The 25,587-nt window shown below is 48.2% G+C and overlaps 1 protein-coding gene and 1 pseudogene across 1 annotated transcript in view; both read left to right on the forward strand.

Annotated features, from left to right (window-relative positions):
- The window catches only part of mRpL18 (mitochondrial ribosomal protein L18), a 49,222-nt gene that overhangs the window by 17,431 nt on the left and 6,204 nt on the right, over nt 1–25,587 (forward strand). The gene's annotated exons all lie outside the window — the stretch shown is intronic.
- LOC140216671 (uncharacterized) lies at nt 17,215–19,355 on the forward strand (annotated as a pseudogene).

Here is a 25,587-nt window from a genome sequence, read left to right on the forward strand (position 1 = left end):
ATCTGCCCTGTGTTGCAAGATTTCAAATTAAATCAAATCAGTTTATTCAAACATCCTGAGATGCTTTCATCCTTCAAGGCCATCCTTCAAGGCCATAAAGCTTTGTAGGTACTTGATGTTCGCTAAGGAAAATGTTGTAACACCTTCCTGGGTGCCTTAAACTTTTCTGCAGAAAAGTAGGACCACAAACACAGTGTCCAAGACACGTTTATCCTTAATGCTACAACTGGATACATGCTTCAATGTGTGAGCAATTCTGAGCACTCGCTCAGCAGTCAGCTCGCTCAGCACAGTGTTGTATGACTGAGTCACGAGATCATTTTCCTACCTGCGAAGGCTGTTGTTCTATGAAATTTCTTTATTAAAAAGGTAAATTCTGGAATTTTATGGGCCAAAATCAACTATAGTCGGATACATCTCAAGTCTGCAGTAAAGCCCCGCCCATGCTCTCATAACCATTAGCCACTGTTTCTCCGCAAGGCTGCAAATAGTTTGTACTTCAAACTTTCTTTGTAACCTAAATAAGGTGGTAACCACAAAAATAAAATTATTAGCGTGCAATTATATACGCTTTAACTCGTCTATTATAGCGGAATGGTGAAAGCCTAATTCTTTATTGAACTCAAATAAAACGCTTGCTTCGCTGAAACTACTTACTGTCAAGTTTCACTTCAGTTCGCATTGAAGTTTCATGAGTAAAACGGACTCAGCAGTGAAATGAACTGTATCGTGAACTTTTGAAGAGTGAAATGCTCAGACTTCATACGCTTTGTCCATGTCTGTTGCACACCTTATCGCTTCCGCCGATGAAAAGTCTCTTCAAGAACAGCAGATGATCCGGAGGCACTCCGGAGGTATCAGTTACAATGCCATTTTGAAAAAGTCACACGATGACGACTTCGTTTGCTTGTGTGATTGGTTAGCGGAGTAACACAAACCAGTGCAGTTTGTGTGTTTGTGTGTTTAGTTGAACTCAAATAAAACGCTTGCTTATGGGCCAAAGTCAACTATAGTCAGATACAACTCAAGTCTGCAGTGAAGCCCTGCCCACGCTCTCATAACCGTTAGCCACTGTTTCTCCGCAAGGCTGCAAATAGTTTGTACTTCAAACTTTCTTTGTAACCTAAATAAGGTGATAACCACAAAAATAAAATTATAACTACAATGTGATTATGAGGCACTCCGTATTGGAGGACTTCGTAATAATTTTGGCCACCTGAGGTTTTTTAGTGTGTCCTTAAACTTAAATACAGTAAAACCTCGTTAAACTGTACCCGCTTAAACAGTAGTTTCGTTTTAAAAATAGTAAAGTCAAATCCCCGACTCAGTGGCCGTTGAACATAATGTGTTTTGTATCCACATAAACCGTACCAGCTTATTGCGTACGTATCGGTTAACACGTAGTGTTTCCTCTTTTCGTCGCTCAAACACGGCGGTAGGTCGTTTCCATTGGGCGGCCCGGTAGAACAACAAGGCTCAGAGGTCGGAACAATGGCCTCCAGGCGCCCTGTGCGTTTGTGCGTGATGCCACATCAACATCATTTCAGCGCCGTGCCAGAGATCGTTGTGGCGTCGTGCAAGCAAGGACTCGCGTTATTGCCAATTGTCGGATAAAAAAAAGACACCGGGTGCACAGCATAGAAGAAAAATTAGACATTGTTCATGCTGTCGAACGTGACACGAAGAAGTTGGCGCTGGCACGCTACATGGGTCTACTGTTGACTACGGTGTGTGGCATGTGGAATGCGAAGAAGTTACTCAGCAGGGCTGCTGCGACCGTGAGGAGATGTCAGCTATGAGGTTCGACTTTTCATCATCATTGCCTCTGTTGTTGCCGAAGTGTCAACTAGCGACAGTGATGAGGACGACGTGGAAAGCGAGAGCACAGGTGATTCAGGCCCGACAGCGGCAGAGGCTGTGCGTTACGCCAGCCTCATGAATGCAATCATCGCGACGAGAAGAGCACCCCGCAACGAAAAGGTGCCCCGCGACTTCTGCAGCGCTACTGCGCGCGTGCATGGAGAATACGCAATGCCAATGAGGAATCTGCCATGCAAGCGTTTGCCAAGAAGAGAGGGCAGGCTAAAAAGCTGGCTCGTAGCTTCAGCACGTTTGAGGCCGCTGTTGTCACTGCTAGGCCGCCGCGGCATCAAATGAAAATAACACTTCTGTCGCGTGAAGTGAATAAATACTGCATGTTTTTTTCCCCCTTCATTGCACTCTCTCTGAGCTCCCTTTTTGACAGGTAAATGGGCAATATCATGCTATTTCGGTTAAGCAGTACTACCCTTTAGTACGTACTTTTTCCGAGCTCTTGCCAACTACGGTTCACTGTATATGCGAGCGTTTTCACATTTCGCCCCCATTGAAATGCGGCTGCCACTGCCGGTGTCTAATCAGCGACCTCGAGCCTAGCAGCGCAATGCCATAGCCACAGAGCTACCACATTGCATGGTGATATGGAAGAAATCACTGCCCAAACACTCCTTACAGATAGTTAAGAAATGTGCGGCCCCGGTGTTTGTCACTGTTGTAATCCTGGTGGTTCATTAAACGACGACTTGGTAGGCTGCAGGATCCTCGGTACGCAGTTGCTGCTTGCCCTCCGCTGCACAGGACTGTTCTTGTGCCCAGGCTGCAGTATCGAGCTCATTCCAGCATCGAGCTCGTCTACAACGAGTTCGTTACAGGTTCTGCTCACGGCATTGATCGAAGGCTGCCTGCTCCTAGGGAGTATGTATTACGCATGGCCTACCCATTTCGGAGACGGTGAGAAACTGTCGCAGACGCTAGGCTGTGATGGAGAGTAACGACTTCTCTACCATAGCCGACCGATTTTCCGGACCTGGAGGGGACCGAAAAATATTCCGAATAAAAGAACATCCCGAAAAATCCGTGAGTCCCAAAACCAAACTTTATTCCAGCTAAACTGGACTGAAAAAGTTGCGGATAGTCCATTGTTTTAAATTTCTGCTTTTTGTAACGATGTCTTCTTGCATCTGTACAAGCGTCATGTTCTCATTATACACACGAGACCACAATATTCGAGTGTTGGCAATGTCTTGCTTTGATGGTTGCGGGTGGCCAGAGTGTCGTCGTCGGAGTTCAAGTTGCTTTGCGGCGGTGTGGTCACCTGGCACATGATCTCGTCATCCGTAAGCTCCCCGCACAGCTCTATGTTCTTGTCGATCGCGGCAAACTCGTGAAAAGTAGCAGCAGCGGGAAGGTTCATCGCAGTGCTGCACCAGTCGGCAATCAGCTGCTCACTGGTGTCTATGTCTTCAGCAGTGCCGTTTGCCTCTTTGGTCACGGGCTCTTCAGAGTTGCAAAATACAGCATGCCTAAAACAGTTTGCAATAGTCGAAGGCTAAACAGCCTTCCAGGCATCCGCTAGCATGCTGAGTGCCAAGAACAGGTTAACGAAGTATGTCTTCCAGTTGTCAAAGCACATGAGTGTGCGGCTAAGTAAATGGTTAATGACCCTCTGGGCCATCGGCTGGAGCACACTCGTATTCGGCGGCAAGAATTCAAGACAAATAACTTGCAGGTTGTTTACGGCACTGTGCGCCCTGCAGTTGTCTACGAATATTGCCGCTTGCCTCTTTTGGCACTCTAACATCCGCTCCAGACAGTGGACATGGACATAGTCTTCGAACAAGCTTTATGTAATCCAGGCCTTTGTGTTGCTGCTTTACCACACAGGCAGGTTCTTCGCACCCTTAAAGCAACACGGGTTTTTCGCCTTCCCTATCACTAGAAGGGGCAGCTTCTCAGTGCCAACCGCATTTGCCCCGACCATGACAGTTACCCTCTCCTTACTATGCTTCCCGCCAGTGCAGGCCTCATGAGTAATGGAAAGTGAAAGGTTTGGCAGCATTTTGAAAAATAGGCCTGTTTCGTCACAATTAAAAATGTCTGCAGGAGCATACTCTTATAACAGAGCCTTTAACTTACTCATCTGGTAATCCGTGAGAGTAGATTAATCCATGGCACCGCTCTCCCCGCAAACTTTCTTGAAAGAGGCCCTGTGCCGTTTCTTAAACCCACGGATTCACCCAACGATGAACTTGAAGTCCTGAATGCCCATTTTTAAAGTGAGCATCTCAGCTTTCTGCTTGAGTATATTGCCCAAAACGGAGAGGTTCTTTGCTAGGACTCCTTTCAACCACAGCGGCAGGGTTTGTTCAAGCTTCGTATGTTGTCCTTTCCAGTCATTTTTTGTAGTTTTGCAGTGCGACTGGTTGACTGCAGACAAGATCTTTTCTTTGTTTTTCTTGTGATCGGACAAGGTCTGTTTGGAGACATTAAACTCCTTCGCGATGTCGACTTGGGTCCGTCCTTGCTCGATAAGCCTAATGATGGTGTCCTTCTTGTCTATCATGGTCGAATATTTTCCACGCTTCTTCGACACATTCGGTGGATGCGGGTGATGACTAGGGGCCATGGCGTCTAAAACATGTTGGCGTTGCACTGACTAAACAGCCGCAACACATTGAAATAGAGATGATATGTTGTACGGCAGCTAGTGATGGCAGGTGATGATTTCAATTGTACTGTACTAAATAAAAGCCAGCGGGTCACTGCTGGACGAAAATGTGCGCGACACCACCTATGACACTGAGGTAAAACTGATGATGATGGTGGTTATTATGAGCATCACGTAGCGTTCATAGCTGGTGGTCAAAACTCGCTGCGCATGAACGGTTTCCGGCTCTCAGCATCGCTTCCGCAGCAGGCTACAGGCAAAAGCATGGCCTTTAAGAATGGTGTTTCTTACAACAGGCGCCACCGTTGCTGCATGGATTTGGACACCTCCTGTACTTCCTAATCAAATTACTATATCGATCCAAGCCACTTCACGTTCGATTCAAATCTAGTCAGGCAGCTATTAGCTTCAGTTATCAAACTTCTGTGACTGCATGGACTCGCCACCTATTCTCGCATCACGTGGTACTGCTGTTGCTCTTTGCTCGGTCAGCATGGCGTGGTGAAGCACTGTCCATCGCTGTTGACATGTTTTGGCGGTGTGTATACATGCGTGTTTTGCTGCAGTCTCAGTGCTTTTTGCGACACTCTTGCGCGTGTTGGATGCCATGTGCATTTTGAGGAGTTTACTGCCCGTATCATGAAATTTTATTTGGTGACGCGAATGCATTTATATGCGGGGTTCTTGCAGCTAGAGCGTTCCTTGATTATGCAAGTCAGCTCGCAAGCGAGCACAGCTCATGTATGTTTGAACTTTGCACTTGTGAATGCGATGCTCTGATGAAGGAAAATACTAGTTTTCTTTTCATCCTGAAATGAAGTGCGGACAGTGAAGGTGCCTTTGATTTATTCCTACCATTTTAAAAGAAGTGCACCGATCGGCATGCTGAGTGTTACCACTGCTGATAATTTAGAACTATTAGTGCTAATTAATTAAGTATTCATTACTTAAATCTAACTGATTGGCCTACTGACCATTCAGTGACTTATTAGTAGTAACAATTATTTCTAATAGTTTAATTAATGAGCTGGTTGGTCTGCTGATCGCTACAGCTGCTGCTTAGTAGCAACTATTAGTACACATTCATTATTTAGTTAATTAATTAATCTATAAATAATTACAATTACTAAAGATTAGTGGCACAAAGTAAGTGACAGGAAGCACAAGCGGGACAGGACACTGTCTCTCTTGTGTTTCTTGTCACTTACTTTGCGCCACAAATCTTTTGTTAAAGCTGTGCACCATCTTGCCCAACAGTATACTCTAATTAGTACTAATCAGCAACAATTGATTAGTAGAGTGCAGCAGACAGCCAGGACTGCTGGGGCTTTGGACTGAGGACTCCAACATTGCACTCTGGGGGAGTGCAGCAGCATCGCTGCTGCGCTCATTGCTGCTGCGCATTACTGCTGCAGCTCAGTGAAGTTTTTCAATCAATGTTCTAAATGTGAGACTGTACAAACATTAAAAAATGCATTGGTGAAAACACTTGTTGCGTTCGTAAGTTATGAAGTTGGAGGGCCCGAGCACAAAATCACAGGGTTTAACATCCCGTAACTGCGATGTAGACTAATAATGAGCGGCGTTGTAGTAGGCTGCTCCGGTTTAATTTTGATCGCCTTTAACATGCAGCTCAACGTATGCTGCATTTTCCAGTGCATAAGCTCGCTGTGTAGGTAGCGCAACGACAGCAGTAAGGTGGCAGCAGTGAAGGCTGCCACCGTGGCCTCTGTGATATAAGTATGTGCATTTGTGATTGGATGTCATGCTATAGTTTGCTGTTATAGTTTAGATTTCCCTTTGAATATAGTTAAAATACAGAACTGATCCAATAAATAGCTAAAGGGCACCACAAGTTGTTACTGTTACGTTGTGGTGCCTGAGATATACCTCTTACAAAAATTGTGCAGATCCCGCACACTGTGGGAATCGATGTAAGCGAAGCTTTCCGTGCTAGATGCTTTGATTGACAATAATTAGTGATATTGACGGCTAAAGCTTAATTTCTTCAACGTTTAGGCTAACACGGGAGTGGTGGGTTGATGTTAAACGTTACCTTGCGTGCACCACTGATGTTTGTTCGCGTAGTATACAGAACACACAGGGAGCGGTGTTCGCTTGAGGTATTGTACGCCATACTTTATAACCTCTGAGACGGCCAAGCATTGTCATTTCCTCACATGGCACATCACATTGTGGCAGAATTATTCAACTTGAATTGGATTATGGGGCTGTACGTTGCCAAAACCAAACTCGAATTATGAGGCAAGCCGTAGTGGCAGACTCGGGATTAATTTTGACACTGTGACGTTCTTTAATGCGTCCCAAAAATCTAAGTGCATGTGCATTTTCTATTTTGCCGCCATCAAAATGCGGCTGCTATGATTGGGATCAAATCTACGACCTTTAACAGTGCCATAGCTGCAAAGCTAAAGTGGTGGGCACAGAAGTGCTTATTTGACGGTCGATCGCTTCTGTAGTGTCTCCTGGACCCTGCAGTGCACTTTAATTAATGCGGCTCTGCTTCTGCACGCCCTGCTTAAGTTGCCTGCTTGACATATTTGCATGGCATTTATTTTTCAGAAATATCAGCAACATACTGTATTGTACCTTGAACGCCAGCTTATCCTGTTTCTCCACAACTGCTGTTGTATAGTAGTGGGGTTTCCTTGCCTTCCCACGTCACCTCCCCCTTCTCTTGTATGGGAACTGCCTCTTCTCCTCTCTCTCCTTCTCTCTACAGTTCTATCTGTGCCCCTTCTGGCCTCACACGTTAGTAGAAAGGGAAGCGCTGCAGTTTCTGCAATGCTTCTCAGGGGAGTCACAGATAACTACAGCTGTCAAGCGGCTAATGTGGTGACAGCCAGGGAGCTCCAGAGGGCATTGTGCAAATTCGACGTGGTGAGGTGAAAACAAGTTTCTCCCGTCATCTTTTCTCTCTTACTCGCGCCTGTCATATATATGCACGCCCTGAACCACCCCCCAATGCAGTGTGCACGACAGCAGCAGCCCACAGCAGCAGCAGCAGTAGTGGGAAACTCGAAGGAAGAGGCAAAAAAAGTTTCGTCTTGAAAGTGGCACTTTGCTATCATCATCATAACAACTTGTTTGAGTGAGAACTCTCAGTGCTTCTGGCTTTTGGTCGCCATTTTGCCTTTTGTAAGAGCTTGTCCATGCTATTTCGGGCGTATTGGGATTGTTCGCTTGTTTGTCCAGAGCACGCCGTGCCACAGAGGCAGTGCCAGTAAAGTGCCTACAACTTCACGTAGGAGTTATTCATAAGCTGCCAATAGTTACTAGTAATGCTGCCAGCCGAAATGGCTCAAGTTTTGGATACTAACTACACTGAAGAATGAGACCTTAAATCGCTTCGAGGGAAGTGCAGTAAATATTGGTTTACTGAGCATAAGAGAAATTGTTGCTTGATTCTTTTCTCATAGGATTTGCAGCTCATAAAAATTTTGTTTGCAAAAATTTAGTGCCCTAAAATGGGTAAGTTTGCCATTTCATGATACATTTGCATGGATGCATCATTTCATTATATCGATGAAACTTATATGCTGCTTTTTCTTCTAAACTCGTGAAGAGTAGAGGTGTGACTTATAATCTGAAAAATACAATCAGTACATCTTTACCAACCTTACCACTGTCCTTTGCATGTGTCACATCGCACATCACGATAGTTGCTCATAAAAAGGGAGACACTCCAGCTTGCCCTGTATAACCTTCGTTATTGCCTCAGGTAACAATAGTAGAACACGTCACAGTTCTTTGCCAGAGTGGTCCTGCCATTGCCATTGTCAACACACACACTTGCTCACGCCATATGCACAATCGCTTACTTTACACAAACATGTAGGTCCATCTCTTAACACTGCAGAACCACCCACAACGATGCAGTAAAAGCTCTTTAATTCGAATTCCGCAGGGATGCTACAAAAACTCGAACTATACAAAATTCGAACTAATGAAAGTCGGAGAAAAGAAATTGCTTGGTTAAGGTGTGTATATATAGTCCGACTTGGCGTGAGCGTGCGCGCACGCACACTACGTCATGTTGTCGTGAACAACAACGTCTACATTTCTAAGCACTGGCGCAGCCAATGTAACCGGACACGGCCAATGCGGTCGACGTGAACGACATCAAGATGGCTTTTGCTTCATCTGAGCGTTCGTCGTGGTGACTGGCGCGGAGAAAAAAAAAATCTCGCAGTTCCCCCAAAAGCGAAGCATCGATTGCGATAGCAAATTAGTAGACAGCTATACAAAGTAAGGGTAGTAGTTCTATCAGCCATATAAGCTTGTAAACATTCGCTTACTAACTAAATTAACAAGTACGGTGTCACGCGCTCACGAGTAAACATGAACACATCTCACTCGATGACCACGGAAGCTCGCTGAAAAATGCTGGAGTGAGGAATAGTGGCAGTAGCAGCGAGAGAACTGATCTTCGTACAGCTCTCGCTTCAACAAGAACGAAACGTAGAGAGCACATCGCATACGAAGCTACTGCCACTACGCGCACTCTTTGAAGATGAGGCCCACATGGGCGTGCACTTTGGCCACGTCACAGGTCGCTTTAAATATACGGCACTTGCATAGCCGCGCCGTAAGCTGCAGCCACCGGAGAAGAACGTCCCCTCCTCCCTCCCTTCATGCCTCCGCCTCACCCCTGTGCCTCGCCCGCGACACGAGAGGGTGCGCATTCGCCCCGCCTTCCTTGGTTGCGCAACCCACCGCCCCATTCCAGAGGAGACGCTCATAACATCCATCCATCCATTCCCCGCTTACGCATGCAAGATTGAGCCACGTACGCTGGTTCACCCTCGCATGCTTTCGCTTGCACATACAGCGTATGGCACATGGTGTCAATTTTATCGCCCTTGAGCATTGTACGGAACCTCATGGGGGAGAAGCGACCTGCAACAGAGGCATTTGCCATGCCTGGCCAGGTGCAAACATGTCTCTCTCCAGTTAGGCCTAAACAGAGGGCCGCAGATGGAAAGAGCAAAGCTGCACGGCGACGCCAGCATGCTCCCGCGTACTAGCACTCTCCCCGTCCACGATGGTGCGGAGTTCGAATTATTGGTAGCAGTGTGGATTTCAATTTGAATTAGCGGGATGTGTTACATATTGCTTTCAATACATTGCTGAATGGACCACGGCGGATACTTCAAATTATCTGAAATTTCAAATTAAAGAGTTGTGAATTAATGGGCTTCTGCTGTAGATAACTAGCTACCTGCAAAATTTCGCCGTTCTCGCTTTATTTGAATAGATGAACCTACGGCTATAGCAAAACACGAAGTACATAGTCAAACACAATATTTCTTGGTTCTTGTGCCAGAAAAAAATACAAATCATCATCACCAACACAATATCGAATATAGCGAAACAAATGTTTGCTCACTTACAATTCAGAATGCATTTCACGGGAGGCAGGCACTCTGGAGAAATATTTTTGGTCAATCACTTTTGCAAATACGATCGTTTTTGCATGACTCAAACCAAATACATCGGCAGGTCTACTTGCTGTAGCGCGAGTAACAACAGATGCAGTAGGTGCAAGCAATGGAATGGTTTATTGAAGATAGCGTGGGTGCTTTTATTCTCTACGAATCAGTAGGTGCATGCGCACTTCGTGATACGATAGGCGGGCTTGCAATGACGCGATATGGCACTTCCTCCCGCTTAGAAGCCTAGCCTGTCGGGTGGTCTCCTTGTGCACGTAGAACGCCTAGGAAGTCCTAAGCCCGCCGGTACACTTGAGGTTGCTTTGCTGGAAGCCTGGGATGTACCAAGTGATCCGTCTGATGATGGTTCAGCGTATTCCACTGCAGAGGGTTGATTACTCTCTGTGACTTGGTTGTCTCCAGGTCGAGTTGCGTAGAATTCTGCTTTACTTCATCCGCTTCAAGTCGTGACTGCACTTGGTCTACATGACGGCGCTGCACCCCTCCTGTGGTGTCCACTGTGACCATACGCCTACCTCTTGTTGATGTCACCGTGCCGGGTAACCATCTCTGGCAAGCGTGATTGTACTGCCGCAACCAAACAGGCGCTCCCGGTGAAAAGACTTGTGGCAACGGTGCAGGTGGTCTGCTCACCGTGGGACCCATGCCACCTCTTCCTCTGGAAAATGTGCACTTGGGGGGTCCTGGGTTGAAAACCCCGCAACATGTCCGCGGGCGACTTGCCCTCTCGAGTCGGTGTTGCCCTGTAGCATAGCAAGAACTTGGAAATACGACTGAGCAGACTTCCATCCTTATTTTTCTTGATACTTTCCTTAATGGTGCGCACTGCACGCTCCGCCAATCCATTTGACTGCGGATAGTATGGAGCGGAAGTAACGTGACACACATGGTTATCTTTGAAAAATCTTTCAGTCACTGAACTACTAAATTGTGGCCCATTGTACGATACGACTGTATGGGGCAGACCAAAACGCGCGAAGATCTCTCGCAGTACTTCGACTGTAGTTTCTGCACTTGCTGTTTTAAGAGGTACTGCCTCTATCCATTTCGTTTCCGCATCTACCACCACCAAGATCATGTGACCTTCCACTGGCCCTGCATAGTCGATATGCAGGCGAGACCAACGTTTGTTGGTTTTCGGCCTGCTTGAAAGGACCTGTACCGCTGGCATGGGCCAACATTGCATGCATTGCTGGCAGCTTTGTACCAGCTTGTCTATGTCGTGGTCCAATCCGGGGTACCAAAACATCATACGGGCCAGGCGCTTCATTGCAGTCATGCCTGGGTGGGTGTTGTGAAGTTCTCTCAGAATAAGTGCCCGCACGGTCTCGGGCAAAACTACGCGATGACCCTAGTATATTAGTCCTTTACTCACAGTGAGTTCGTGTCTGCGGGTGAAGTACGGCTGAAGGCACTGTTGCTCCGGTCCCAGCTGGTTTGGCCAACCACAAAGGATCCACGTCTTCACCTGTCGAAGGAGCATGTCCTCGCTTGTGCTGTCTGCCAACTGCTCTGCGCTAAGAGAAAAATCTGTCAAAGCTTGCACATGTAGCACATATTCGACGGGATCATCTTCACCAGGGTGCCCTTGCTCCCGCAGCGGCAAATGGCTCAAAGCATCGGCATTTGTGTGTAGTGGTCCTTTCCGGAATTCTATGTCATACTGATACGCTGATAAAAGGAGCGCCCAACGCTGTATCCTGGTTGCCGCCATCTGCGGAATTGGTTTCTCGGGATGGAACAGCCCTGTCAACTGCTTGTGATCCATTATCAGACAAAATTTATTGCCGAAAAGATAGTCTCTGAACCTTGTCACACCGAAAACTAGGGTGAGCGCTGCGTTTTCCAGTTGCGAATAATTTCGCTCCGCCGGCGTCAAGGTTCTAGAGTGAAAAGCTATCGGATAATCTTCGCCGTTGATACGGTGGGACAGCACTGCGCCCAAGCCGACTGATGAGGCATCGCATTCCAGTCGAAGGGGTTTTCGTGGGTCATAGTGGACCAGAAATTTACCCTTGCCTAAGGCACTCTTTGCTTCTCTAAATGCGCTGTCTTGGGACGGCCCCCATTGCCACAACACCCCCTTTGCCAGCAAGCGATATAAGGGAGCCAGCGTCGTTGACAAGTTGGGCAAGAATTTAGCATAAGTAACCAAGCCCAAGAACGATTTCAGCTGGCTTACCGATGTTGGCTTCGGCGCGGCCAGTACCGCCTCAAGGTTATCTTGCAGAGGTTGAAGACCTTTGGCATCGATGCGGTGCCCCAGAAACGACACTTGTGCTTCCCTAAACCGGCACTTGGCTTTGTTCAACTTCAGATTGTGTTCACGAAGCCGCTGAAACACCTGCCGCAGTACCGATGTGTCGTTTTCTTTTTCCGCCACAATGATGTCGTCGAGGTACACTTGAACATTCGGCAAACCTTGCAAAATCGATTCCATGTGTCGCTGGAACAAGGCGGGGGCTGAAGCAATTCCAAATGCTAGGCGATTGTAGCAGTAAAGGCCCCAGTGTGTGTTGAGTACCGCTGTCTTTCTAGCTTCGTCGTCCAGCGGCAGCTGATTGTACGTGTTGCGTAGGTCCAGAGTGCTGAAGACTTCGCCTCCCGAAAGCGCCGCAAATATGTCTGCAACTTTGGGCAGGGGATACTGTTCCAAGTGAGACGCCGAGTTGACTGTTAAGTTGAAGTCGCTGCACAATCGTATATCGCCGTTCTTTTCTGCTACCGGAACCACCAGTGTTGCCCAATCTGAAATGCTTATCGGCGAAAGCACTCCGTCTTGCACAAGACGGTCGATCTCGGCCGAAACATTGGAGCGCATGGCATAAGGCACTGTACGTGCCTTACAGAAAGGTGGGCGAGCTCCTTCTTTGAGGTGTAATTGCACAGGGGCCCTTGCAACAGCCAAGCTTGTTCTCGAAAAGATCCGAAAATTCATCGAGCAGAGGCGTCATCTTGTTATCACGAAGAACATTTACACTTGAGGTGGTTCTAGTATCCCAGAAGGACACACCTGCCTTACGGAAGGCCTCTGTCGTGTTTCGGCCGCAGAGCAGTGGTCCGTTACATGCCACCATGATTAGCGTGCTGGTCACAACAGTTGATCCAGACTGAACCCTCATGGTTATCTCGCCGACAACTGGCAATGGCCGAAGGAAGCATGTTAAGCGGAGCGACGTTTTTTCCAGTGCCGGCCACCATTTGCGATGTTTCTTAAATATGTTCTTCGGTATGACGCTAACCGGAGAACCCGTGTCTAGAATCATTCGCCATTTCCGGCCCTGCCATGTCAACTCTTCCTCGAGAGGCTTAAACACAGCTCTGTCGGCGGAGCTGTGAGCCACAAGGGCAAGCAACATTTATTCTTCGCTCTCACCTTCTATTTCCTCGACGGCAAAGGCACCACGTTCTCGAGGGCAGCCACTGCTGCAAACCTTCGCCAGATGACCTTTCCTGCCGCAATGGTGGCACTTGGTGTTTCGATGACGGCACATGTGTGTTGCGTTGGGGCTGCCGCAACGCTCACATGAATGGTTGTTCTTTGCAGTGTTCCACTTCGTCCAGGGTTGTCGTCCTCGCTGCGAATGTACAACATTGATGCTGGTTCCCGTAGTCACTGGGTCTGCTTCTCGCATGTCACGAGCGTCGCCTAGCGCCTTCTCTGAAGCTATGGCAAATTCTGCCGCTTCTTCAAAAGTTAGCTTCTTCCGCGTTAATAGACAGCATCGTGCGTCGTCGTCCCTGATTCCGCATACTATGCGGTCTCGCAGCATGCGGTGCAACGAGTTGCCGAAGTTGCAACTTTCCGCCAGTCTCCGAAGGTTGGCAATATATTCCCGAACGCTCTCTTCGTCCCTTTGTTTGCGCATGAAGAATGAGAAACTCGCCGCTATTTCATTAACTTGAGGATTGTAATGTTCCTCGAGGTATTCAACGACTTCATCGTAAGTCTGGCTGTTAATCGACATGGTTGGAAGGCGTCCTTGCAACATGCGCACAACATTATCGCTCAATGAAGACACCAGCAGAGCTCGGTGTTTGGCCATGTCGGTAATTCCATTCCCCTCAAAATAAGCTTCCAGCCGTATCCTGTACGTGCTCCAGCTGCTCACCGTCTCGGCGAAAACCGGTGGGCGAGATGCCATCATTCGATCCTGTCAGTCGCTGACCATGCTCACATGAAATCCCACCCTCGTCGCCACTGATGTACGTGGGTAACAGCAACAGACACAGTAAGAGCAAGCAATGGAATGGTTTATTGAAGATAGCATGGCTGCTTTTATTCTGTACGAATCAGTAGGTGCATGCGCACTTCCTGATGCGATAGGCGAGCTTGCAATGACGCGATATGGCACTACTAGCAACTGCTTTCTTGGCACTGCCCATGTTGCAGTATCACCCATAGACGTCAATGCTTCCAGTGCTAAGCCATGCAAAATCTTGTGAAATTCATTGTTTAAGCATATAGTAATGAAGTACATCAACAACTTTCTAGAGCAAGAAGATGTATTAGCTAGTGTGCTAACATGGAAATTGGCGTGGATACTCGACTACAACTCAAATATAACTACAGTTCATGAATTTGCCAAGGCACTTGATAAACGCTGCCGAATTGGTGTAATTCTACTAGACTTCTGTAAAGCATTTGACAGGTTGGTACACTCGAAGTTAATATCTGATAGGTTTAATCTCTGAAATTGTAAGCAGGGTCATTATGTATCTTCCTTTCCTGTATACAATGAAAGCAAGGGGTAGGAGGGAGATGGAAAATGGATGAGCAAAACGAGAAGGTGAAAGCAAGAGTCAACATTCTGACAAGTGGACTTGTTTTCTTCAAGGCGACATATGCTTTCCTTGCCACAGTATATTAGTGAGGTCAGCGCTCGTTTCTCTCCTGGCGGAACGATTTCACCTCCAACAGGTGTAGGTTCCCACCGCTCCCGTTCACGGTCGCGCCCGCGTTCAGGTCGCGCTGTGTGCGAAACATGTCTTGTTGGTGACGGTACCTCTTCGAATCACTGGAAATTATTATTGTGTTGTTAACTGTCACGACAGCAATGTAAACACGAAAGGGTTGATGCCACCAGTGAAATTCCGCCGATTCACAAGAAAATGGTACGAAAAAAGCAGACGACAGACATGGATTACTGTGGTGCGCCGAATGAAGTAAACAACTTGCAAACGAAGCGAGCTCGTTCATTGATCACTCGTCAGTGTATGACAGTTTTTATATGTAACCCACATGAATTTCATGATTACTCGGTATATAATCTTTTTATTCATATAAAGACTTTCACTTGTTCAACCAGCGCTTGTTCTGTCTTCTTTCGCGTGTTTCCTTTGTGTGTGCGCAGCCCAAGAAGGGAAACCACTTCCGTTGCATGCGCTAGCAGTGGCCGAAGTTCACGCTTGCCGAAAAATTATGTGCACGATGCATTGAACATGACCGGAGTTCATTCCTGCATCACCACTGCACCGATCGGTCGAGTTACAGGATGATACACGCCCGCGTCTTGGTCGCACCGGCATTGCTGAAGCAGAAATGGTTACTAATACTTTCAACTTCCGTCTCTTGAGCACTGTTAAAAAATGGCCAAGCTATTTACATTGCTGCCTCTATTCTATATTGTAGGGGACGTACTAGCTAAAAGTTGTGTGCGCATGTCGTACTTGTGCTATGCGGTGATACATTTTGTTTATTTCCACACAGTGTCGATGGAAGTCCATTGTCGCCATTGGAGACAACACGGATTTGTAGCAAACATGTTGTGACAAACTTCAAAAATGAATTTAGCCAACACGCATTGTATATGCCGACGATTATTCCGGCAGCACATAGGATGTTGTTTCCAATTACCCGCTCAGTGTCACTTACATGGCTAAGCAGATGCTGCCCTTTCGCCGCATTGCAGCCACGAAAATAATCGACAAGCGTACCGATCTTCTTAAAGGCAAATAGAAGCATGTACATCGTCTTTCAAATAAAACGTGCACGCACACACACGTAGGCATACACCGTGCGGTACGAAACATGCCCATACATGCGCACTGCAAGAGGCAATCAAGGCGGTGCGAACAAGAGATGGGAGAGGCGTGCCACCCGCTAGTTCAATTTTGCCCCGCATTCGGCGCTCTCACGCCGCCGCAGCAGCGCTGCTCGCGGTGCCGTTCTTGTCTCAGCTGTGACCACTCAAACGGTGTCGCAAGCATTGCCAGAGCTTCCAAGATTTCTCACAGACGCGTGGAAATGTGTTACGCACAAATGAGGATATGACATGCCGGTGACAATGAGGAACCGAGCAGGCCAGTGTATGTTACCAACAATGGGAAATGACAAGCTATGACAAGTTGCTCCCAAGATCGTGCATCCTGTGACATTAGCGGTTGCACGGATCCTTCGCATCCACCGCGACGAACGGAAGTGGCGCTGGCTGACACCCCTGGTGCTTGGTTAAACACGAGGAAGGCGGGAGATGGAAATTCAAGACGATCAGCAAAACGAGAACAAGGTGAAAGCAGGAGCCAACGTTTCGACAAGTGGACTTGTCTTCTTCAAGGCGACATATGCTTTCCTCGCCACAGTATATATAGGTTGGGTTCTTCTAAAGGGGAGAGGGCGTAAGGTAGGTGGGTGCAGCAACGAGCGAAGGTGTGCTAGCGACGAGGATGTCGAATTCAGAATAAAGAAGTGCTGTGCATATCGTAATCTGGCCTATAAAGAAGTACAAGAATGAGGCCTCCACACAACTGAGCAACCACACCCATTACTGAAAACTCGACTCTAACCCAACTTCAGATTGCAGCAATACTGTGAAAAACACAATACTGGAGCTCCTGTCCAGAGAACTAATCACACACTCTGAATATCGCTTCATGGTGCCCAAGAACAAAAAAGGAGGTGGTTTTTATCCTCTTCCTAAAATACACAAAGACCCAACTTCAGATCGCAGCAATACTGTGAAAAACACAATGCCGGAGCTCCTCTCCAGGGAACTAAGCACACACTCTGAATATTGCTTCATGATGCCCAAGAACAAAAAAGCAGGTGGTTTTTATCCTCTTCCTAAAATACACAATGTTTCGGTCGAAGAAATATTTACAGCAGAAATCCTAGGTCGGCCTATTGTGTCTAATAACAACGCACCTACTGAGTCACTATCTAAATTCTAAAATCACCACCTATCAAACCTCCCCAGCACCCTCCCATCTTTTGTTCAAGACACGCTATACTTCCTTCGATTTATCGACGGCACCAACGCCAAACAAATCATTTCCAACTGCGCTATTGTGGTCATTTTGGATGTACCTGCCCTTTACAATAACATACCCACGAGTGAAGAAATTGAAGCAGTTTCGAAATTCCTCGCAATCAATCCTGAAGCGCATGCTCCTGAAGTTTTCCTGTCCCTCTTAGGTTAGTTCTCATGCTCAACTATTTCGAATTAGATTCTATTCACTAGCTGCAAACTTTCGACACTAGCATGGGAACACCATTCGCTCCCACGTATGCAAACATTTTCATGGGACAGCTTGAAGCAGACCTGTTGAAATCCTACCTTTTAAAACCCACACCTATCTTCGTTACATTGACAACATATCTATAATAGGGGTGTTATATTCAGTTTCGTTATTCATTCAGTTCAGTTCTTTATTCCCCAGGGGGCGCTTCTGTTCTTGATTATATATATTCGTTGTATATGTTAAATAAACGGCTTTTACTTCGGGACGGCTGGAGTCTGACTTCCACCTTCGGTCAACACCACATTGGCGATGAGGATGTCGTGAACGTACCCCCAGCCCCGCTGCGCCGTCCGTATCCGCCCGCCATGAGCTTCGCCGGGCTTGCTCCTCCACCGTTTTTCCTTCCGACGCCCGGTCGTCCCTCATTGCCATGGGAGCAGTGGGAGCAGATGTTCAGCATGTACTTGCTGGCATCCGGAGCCGCCGCATTCAAGCCGGAGCAACGCAAGGCTATTCTTTTGCATTGTTTGGGGGCGGAGGGCCAGCGTATTTATCAGACGCTACATGCAGGGACGAGCGCCGCAGCACCGGCCGTGCCAAGTGCCGCAGCACGCGCCGATGACAAGTCTGTCGTGGCCCCTCCTGACGAATACGACTCAGCACTCGCCGCATTACGGCACCAGTTTTCGACGTCGCGCAACATTATCATCGAGCATCATCGCTTTCACCGCCGCAGCCAACACACAGGCGAGTCCGTTCATGACTTTGTTGCCGCGTTGACTTTGTTGTTCGTTTGCCTCGCAAGATGATGCTTTGCGGGACCAATTCGTTGCCGGCATAGCTTCCACTCGCGTACGTGAGCGGTTACTGCTCGAGGGTTCCACACTTTCATTCGAGAATTCTGTTCGAATTGCACTTCAGTTTGAGCAGGCGGCTGAAGAGCTAAAGGAGCTTTCTGCTTCGGTCGAAGCAATTTCATTGCGGCAGCGTCAAAAACCATCGTCGCATTCTTCGAAAAGAATTCACGACCGGCAGCCACCGTAGAGCAGAATTTAACGAGGAGCGCGGGCGGCTCACACGCGCCGCAGCGGAACCGCCCCCTCCGCGGAACCGAGAACAGAGTAGCCGCTCCGGCTCGCCACATTGTTTCCGATGCGGTTCGCGGGACCACATCGCGTCAGCGCCACAGTGCCCAGCGCATAGCAAGACTTGTTCGTTTTGCGGCCACAAGGGCCACTTTCAAAGGGTATGCAACCGCAAGCTAACCCAAATGCAAGGCCGAGTCCGTGAAATTGAATTTCATGAAGATGTTTTGTCATCCAGCAGTGCTGAGGAAGTTTTGACTGTGCAACGTTCCGTGCGTAGCGGAATTCATATCCAATTGCAAGTCGCGAATGTCACTTTGACGTTCCTTGTTGATTCAGGGTCGTCTCTTTCAATCCTGTTGGAGCAAGAATTCAGTCGATATTTTCAGAGCGTTCCGCTCCTGCCTGTTCCGCATGTTAGTCTGTTTGACTACTCTCAACGGCCGATTCCAGTGCTAGGTTGTTTCCAGGCAGACGTTCGATTTAAAGGCCGCACAGCGTCGCTACGTTTTTATGTTGTTCACCGAGGAACTTGTCTGATCGGTCTTGACGGCATTAAAGCCTTGGATCTTCGCATTGAGGGTTCTGCTCTCAAGTGCTTATACATGTCCGTTGCTCCGCAGCCGACTGTTGTTGACCCGCTATCCTGTTCTATTTCCACATCGTCAAGCACGCAGCCCCGTAAAAAAGCTCTTCCGCCAGCCTTAGCACATGAGTTCAGTTCACTTTTGAGTCCAGAGTTGGGTCTTGCTAAGGGGTTCACACATCGCATCAAAACACGGCAAGGCGTGCCGCCTGTAACTTCGAAGCTTCGCCGTCTGCCATATTCTCTCCGGTCACCAGTATCAAATGAGCTTCAGAGGTTGCTGAGCCTTGACATCATCGAGCGGATCGATGCTTCTGAATGGGTGTCCCCCACTGTTGTTGTTAACAAGAAAGATGGTAGCATCAGGATATGCGTAGACCTTTGAGAGCCGAACTAAGCTATTGTTCCAGACAGTTTCCCATTGCCCCATACAGAGGAGCTGCTTCACGCTTTGGTAGGCGCTACACACTTCTCCAAACTTGACTTGGCTTCCGCCTACCATCAGGTTCCCTTGCACCCTGACAGCAGGGATCTGACAGCTTTCATCACTCATGATGGCCTTTTCCGTTTTAAAAGAGTTTGCTTTGGGTTGGTTTCTGCCCCAGCGGCATTTCAGAAGATGATGGTGAAAATCCTTGACCGCTGCCCTGGCGTGTTGTTCTACATTGATGATGTCATCATTTTTGGCAAGACCGCAGAAGAACACCTTTCAAACTTGAAGACCGTGCTGCAAAAGATCAAGAATGCAGGTCTGAAACTTAACAACAAATGCCTTTTCGACGTTCCAGAACTTGCCTTTCTAGGGCACAAGGTCACTGCACGTGGTATCTCGCCACTTCCAGAGAAAGTAGACTCCATAGTTAACACACCAGTGCCAACTGATGTGGCCACCCTTCGTTCGTTTTTAGGCCTCGTAGAATACTACTCCAAGTTTGTTCCACGCTTGGCACAAGTGGTTGAGCCTATGAGAGTCTTACTTCGCAAAAATGAGCCATTCATCTGGTCTGCCGAAGCAGACAGCAGTTTCCGGAGGGTCAAGGAAATGCTTTCGTCAAGTACAGTCCTTCAGATGTTCGATCCGTCATTGCCAGTCATTTTGTCGACCGACGCGTTCGACTGTGGGCTGGGAGTAGTCCTGCAGCAACAAAGTGGCCACGAGCTCCGCACAGTCGCATTTGCATCTCGTACACTGTTGCCTGCAGAGAGAAAATATTCAGTCCGTGAACAGGAAGCTCTTGCGTGCATTTGGGCGTGTGAGCGATGGCACACGTACCTGTGAGGTCACCATTTCACAATTCGAACAGACCACCAGGCACTGGTGTCCTTGCTGTCGGCACAAGGACATGGAAGACGCCCACTTCGAATCGCACGCTGGAGTGCACGACTGCTTTGCTACAATTTCACTGTTGAATACCGCAAGGGGTCCACAAACACTGTAGCAGATGCACTTTCTCGGCTACCAGCACCTACCTCGGAGGCAGAGATTGCTAAGGAGGAAGAAATTGTCTCGTTCATTGAGCCAGCCTGCGTGACAAAGAAGTTCAGGCAGGCCGCCCTCGACGACAGTTGCCTGGACATCGTCAAGTCATTCGTGCCGAGTTCCTGGCCGCCAAAGAAGTCCATACCAGAAGAGGCGAAACCATTCTACGCCATTCGGGAAGAACTTTCTGTTGTCGATAACCTGCTACCGCGTGGAGAGCGCCTCGTTGTTCCGTCCTCCCTCACGGCTCAGATCATCGGCATCGCGCACGAGACACATCCGGGTATCACGCGCACGAAGGCGCGAATGCGTGAGCGATTCTGGTGGCCACGAATGGATCTGCCTCGAGGCAGATAAGTCCACCAAAACATCACCAGCACCGTTGCAACCTGTTGAATGGCGTGAGCGACCGTGGCAAAAGCTTGGCCTAGACATTGTTGGTCCTTTGGAGCATGCAGCTTACAACAGCAGATTTGCTGTAACGCTTGTTGACTACCATTCTAAATGGCCAGAGGTGTATATTTGCAGCGAAGTGTCCACGAGCACCGTGAAAGACTTTTTAAGAAGTGTTTTTGCCCGTGAAGGCTACCCGGAAGAGATCGTTTGTGACAATGGACCTCAGTTCACTTCGCGTGAGTTCATAACTTTCCTGCAACACAGTGGCATCAGTCTTTCACATTCTTCAGTATACTACCCCCAAGCCAATGGGCAAATAGAACGTTTCAATCGCACATTGAAAAACTTCATTCAAGTCTCACTCCTCGAAAGACGACCACTCCGGCAAGCTGTCACAGAATACCTTGCCATTTACCGCTGTACTCCGCACGCCACCACCGGGGTCGCCCCAGCAGTTCTGCTGCATGGTAGAATGCCCCGAACCAGGCTGGATATCGTGGGTTTCTCGGCACCAGCATTTGCGGAAGCTCCAGCCAAGGAGTTGGCGCGACTTCGTCAAAGGGTTCGGCGTCAGCAGCAAAACAGCAAGCACTACACGGACAAAAGGAGAGCTGCCAAGAAGGCGAAGATAGCCGTAGGCAATTTTGTCCATGTCAAAAACCGTCCGTTCGGTTCAAGGGAGACTGCGCCTTTTCTTCACCCACTGAGGTGATCAAGAGGAGGGGACCAGCCTCTTCCCGACTTGGAGACGGCCGTACGTGGAATGCCTCCAAGCTTTCCAGGGTTGTGGAGAGGGGCACCTGGGAACCAGGCCCACCTGCCACGCCGCAGCCGCGGTCTTCTGATGCACTGCAGCCCGCCGCGTCGCAGCTTCCTGAGGCGCTGCAGCCTGCCACGCCGCAGCCGCTGTCTCCCGATGTGCTGCAGCCTGCCGTGCTACAGCCTCCTTCTCCCAGGACGCAGGCGCTGTCTCCTGGCATACCGCAGCAGCAGCAGTCAACAAGCCCGTCGCCAGTGTGACGTCCAACGCGGCCGACCCGAGAGCGTCGGCCACCGGCCTGGCTCCAAGACTATCAGACCAATTAGTTGGTGGTCTGACATTGTGTACATAGGTTGTAAATATGTGTAAATAAGTACAGTGTGCATGCTTTGGGGTTTTCCTTACTAATACTTACTAACAACTAACCACTAAAATAAGGGAGGGAGTATGTTATATTCAGTTTCGTTATTCATTTCAGTTCTTTATTCCCCAGGGGGCGCTTCTGTTCTTCATTATATATATTTGTTGTATATGTTAAATAAACGGCTTTTACTTCGGGACGGCTGGAGTCTGATTTCCACCTTCGGTCAACACCACAAGGGGGACATGGCACAAGGGCATTAACCGACTTAATTAGCCATTTCAATCGCTTTCACCCGAGTATTAAATTTACAGCTCACCACACTCCTAGTCAGATCAACTTCCTTGAGACGACGGTCTACATAGAAAACTGAAAATTGAGAGTGACCCTTTACCGGAAGCCTACAGATAGGCAGCAATATTTAGACTACAACAGTCATCACCTACGACACTACAAGCAAGGAATTTTTATCAGAGAAACGAAACGAATAAGAAGAATCTGTAGCAAAGACCACAATTATATCCACCACCTAAATGATCTTAAAACAACGCTAGCAGAAATAAACTATCCAGAAGTTGCTCTGAATAGAGCTGATGATGTCTAGTCAAGATTGGAGAGACAAAAGGGGATATGCTTTGTATCATGGTGGTCAGGTTTGGTCTCCAGCAGAGCGCTGTCTTTATGGGACAAACTGACGGGTCTCTTAACAATGGTTTACAACTTGAAGTGCACTCAATGGCTGAAGGCCATCTGTCAGATTGGATACATTGAAAGTCATGTGATGCATAGCGCACATGGTCAGAATGTGTGCTAAGGGAAAGGACATGCAGTTGAGAACAGCAGGCGGTGGTCAGGTAGGTCAGGTAGTAATGTGATGAGAGTAATGCTCCTGTCTTACCGGTTGTTTTCATGTCATTTCAATTGGATGGCATTAGCATAGAATGATATTATTTGGCTGCTACACAGCGATATTTAATGCCATTAGAATTGAATGACTTCCGTGATCAAATGAGTTCGAGAAACTCATTCGGCTTCACACTCGAAGCGAATGTATACTTTCTCCAGAAAGAAGGCAAAATATGACATTGAGCGCACCTAATTTCAGAAGTATTCTTGTAAAATGAAAAGGTAATTAATTTTCCATGATATAAACCATCTGTCATTTAACTCAAGAAAAGCTGAACAGCCGGAGGCCACAAAATCTTTTTACTCCCTACTTCAGTCGTATCTGGCTGCCGTAGCTTTGCTAGTTGGCCATACTGTAAACAATCAGGCACCCATGTGCACATGTATTTTCGACGCCTCGAGTGGCACCTGCGTCTATTTGATAATCGAGACTCTTCCGCTGATTAGTATGCTTTACTCGCAATGCAAAGCACAAATCAACTAACCGCTTCACCTGCAGCAACTGAGCGTTGTCATCCAGCACTGCTATGTCAGTCATATTGTTTGTATTCAGTTTATCAGCTATGGCTACTAATCTGGCTGAGCCTTGTTTTGGCTTATGGTCACCACATATTCTAGAAATAGTTATATATGCGTGTCATTTGAGTGAAGCGATGCCCCTTGTTTATATTGTCGCGTATACCCTGCTGGAGTATACAAGCTGAATCAAGATACAGGCGGTTGCACTTTACCAAAAAGCAAGCGGCGACGTGCGATGCTGAGACGAACCTCGTTCTCCACTTCTTCAGTCTCCTGTTGCGCCACACCATGTGGCATTACCCCCTCATCAAAAAGAAAAGAAAAAAAGAAGGAAAGCATGCATAGGCTTGACCTGAGAGCGCCGAGATGGTCTAGGACGAACACATAGGCAATAGTAGTCACAATCACTGCGGTGTGCGATATAGTCACAAGGCACTGATGGACGAGCAACCACAAAACTAACCGAAGCGGCTGAAAACGTCGAATATTAGGGGCTATAGTACGGTTTCAACCACACAACGTGCACAATCTCAGATTGCGGTTGTCGACGTCGGGGAGGCTGACTTTCGTCAGGAAGGACTTCGTAGTTCACGTCACTAATTCGCTGCAACACTCTGTAAGGTCCGAAGTAGCGACTCAAAAGCTTCTCGGATAGTCCTTTGCGGCGCACGGGAGTCCAGACCGAAACTTGATCACCAGGTTGGAACTCGACATGTCGATGGCGGAGATTGTAACCGTACGCATCGATGCTCTGTTGTTGCTTTATGTGCACTCAGGCAAGCTGACAGGCTTCTTCCGCGTGTTGCACGAAAAGGTCGGCATCTTGGGCGAGGTCGAAATGATCGATGTTGTCGCACGGCAGCATTGCTTCTAACATAGTCTGCACTTCACGGCCGTAAACGAGGTAAAACAGCGTGAAGCGTGTTGTTTCTTGCGTAGCAGTATTATAGGCAAACGTTACGTAAGGGAGTATCTCGTCCCACGTCTTGTCCTGTACGTCTACGTACATAGACAGCATGTCAGTCATCGTTTTGTGCAGTCATTCGGTCAAGCCGTTTGTCTGCGGATGATAGGCAGTTGTCCTTCGATGGGTCGTGCAGCTAAGTTTAAGAACGTCTTCGATGAGCTGTGCAGTAAAGGCTTTGCCTCGGTCTGTGATGACGTGCGAAGGGGCGCCACGCCGTAGGACGATGCTCTGTATGAAAAACTGGGCAACCTCGGAAGCTGTGCCTCGGGGCGGCGCCTTTGTCTCAGCATATCGCGTTAAATAGTCCGTGGCGACGATTATCCACCTGTTTCCAGAAGATGACAATGGAAATGGGCCCAGAAGATCCATGCCGACCTGGTCGAAAGGTTTGCCAGGTGGATCAATCGGATTCAGCAATGCCGCAGGCTTCACAGCTGCCGACTTCCGGCGCTGGCATTCACGGCAGGCTTGGACGTACCGCTTAACACACTCAGCATGTCTTGGCCAGTAGTACGATTTGCGCTCTCTATCAAGTGTTCGCGTAAAACCCAAATGGCCAGACGGAGGCTCGTCATGACAGGCGAACAAAACTTCGGCACGGAGGTCTGCTGGAACGACCAAAAGGTAGGTCTTGTTGGTGGAACCGGAGTTCTTTTGTATAAGACGCCATGTTGTAAACAAAAAGACGACAATCCTTGAGCGATATGCCGGGGTATGGTTGGGTTTCGTCCTTCCATATGTTCGAGTATAGGCCGTAGTGCATCGTCTGCGCGCTGCCGTGTGGACAAATCAGTAACGCTTACGGCCCCAAGGAAAGCGCCGTCATCCTCAATGTCGTGGTCGGTAGTGTCCATAGGGGCGCGCGAGTGCGTCAGCATCTTCGTGTATGCGGCCCGACTTGTACACGATGGTCACGTCGTACTCCTGAAACATAGACTCCACCGTGCCAATCGTCCAGAAGGGTCCCGGAGATTTGCAAGCCAGCATAACGAGTGGTGATCAGTTACAACTTTGAATGGGCGGCCGTAAAGGTAAGGTCGAAATGTGGCCAGCGCCCATACGACGGCAAGACACTCTTTCTCCGTGGTGGTGTAGTTAGTCTCTGC

This window comes from Dermacentor andersoni, chromosome 3, assembly GCF_023375885.2.
Source record: "Dermacentor andersoni chromosome 3, qqDerAnde1_hic_scaffold, whole genome shotgun sequence".
NCBI lineage: Eukaryota > Metazoa > Arthropoda > Arachnida > Ixodida > Ixodidae > Dermacentor > Dermacentor andersoni.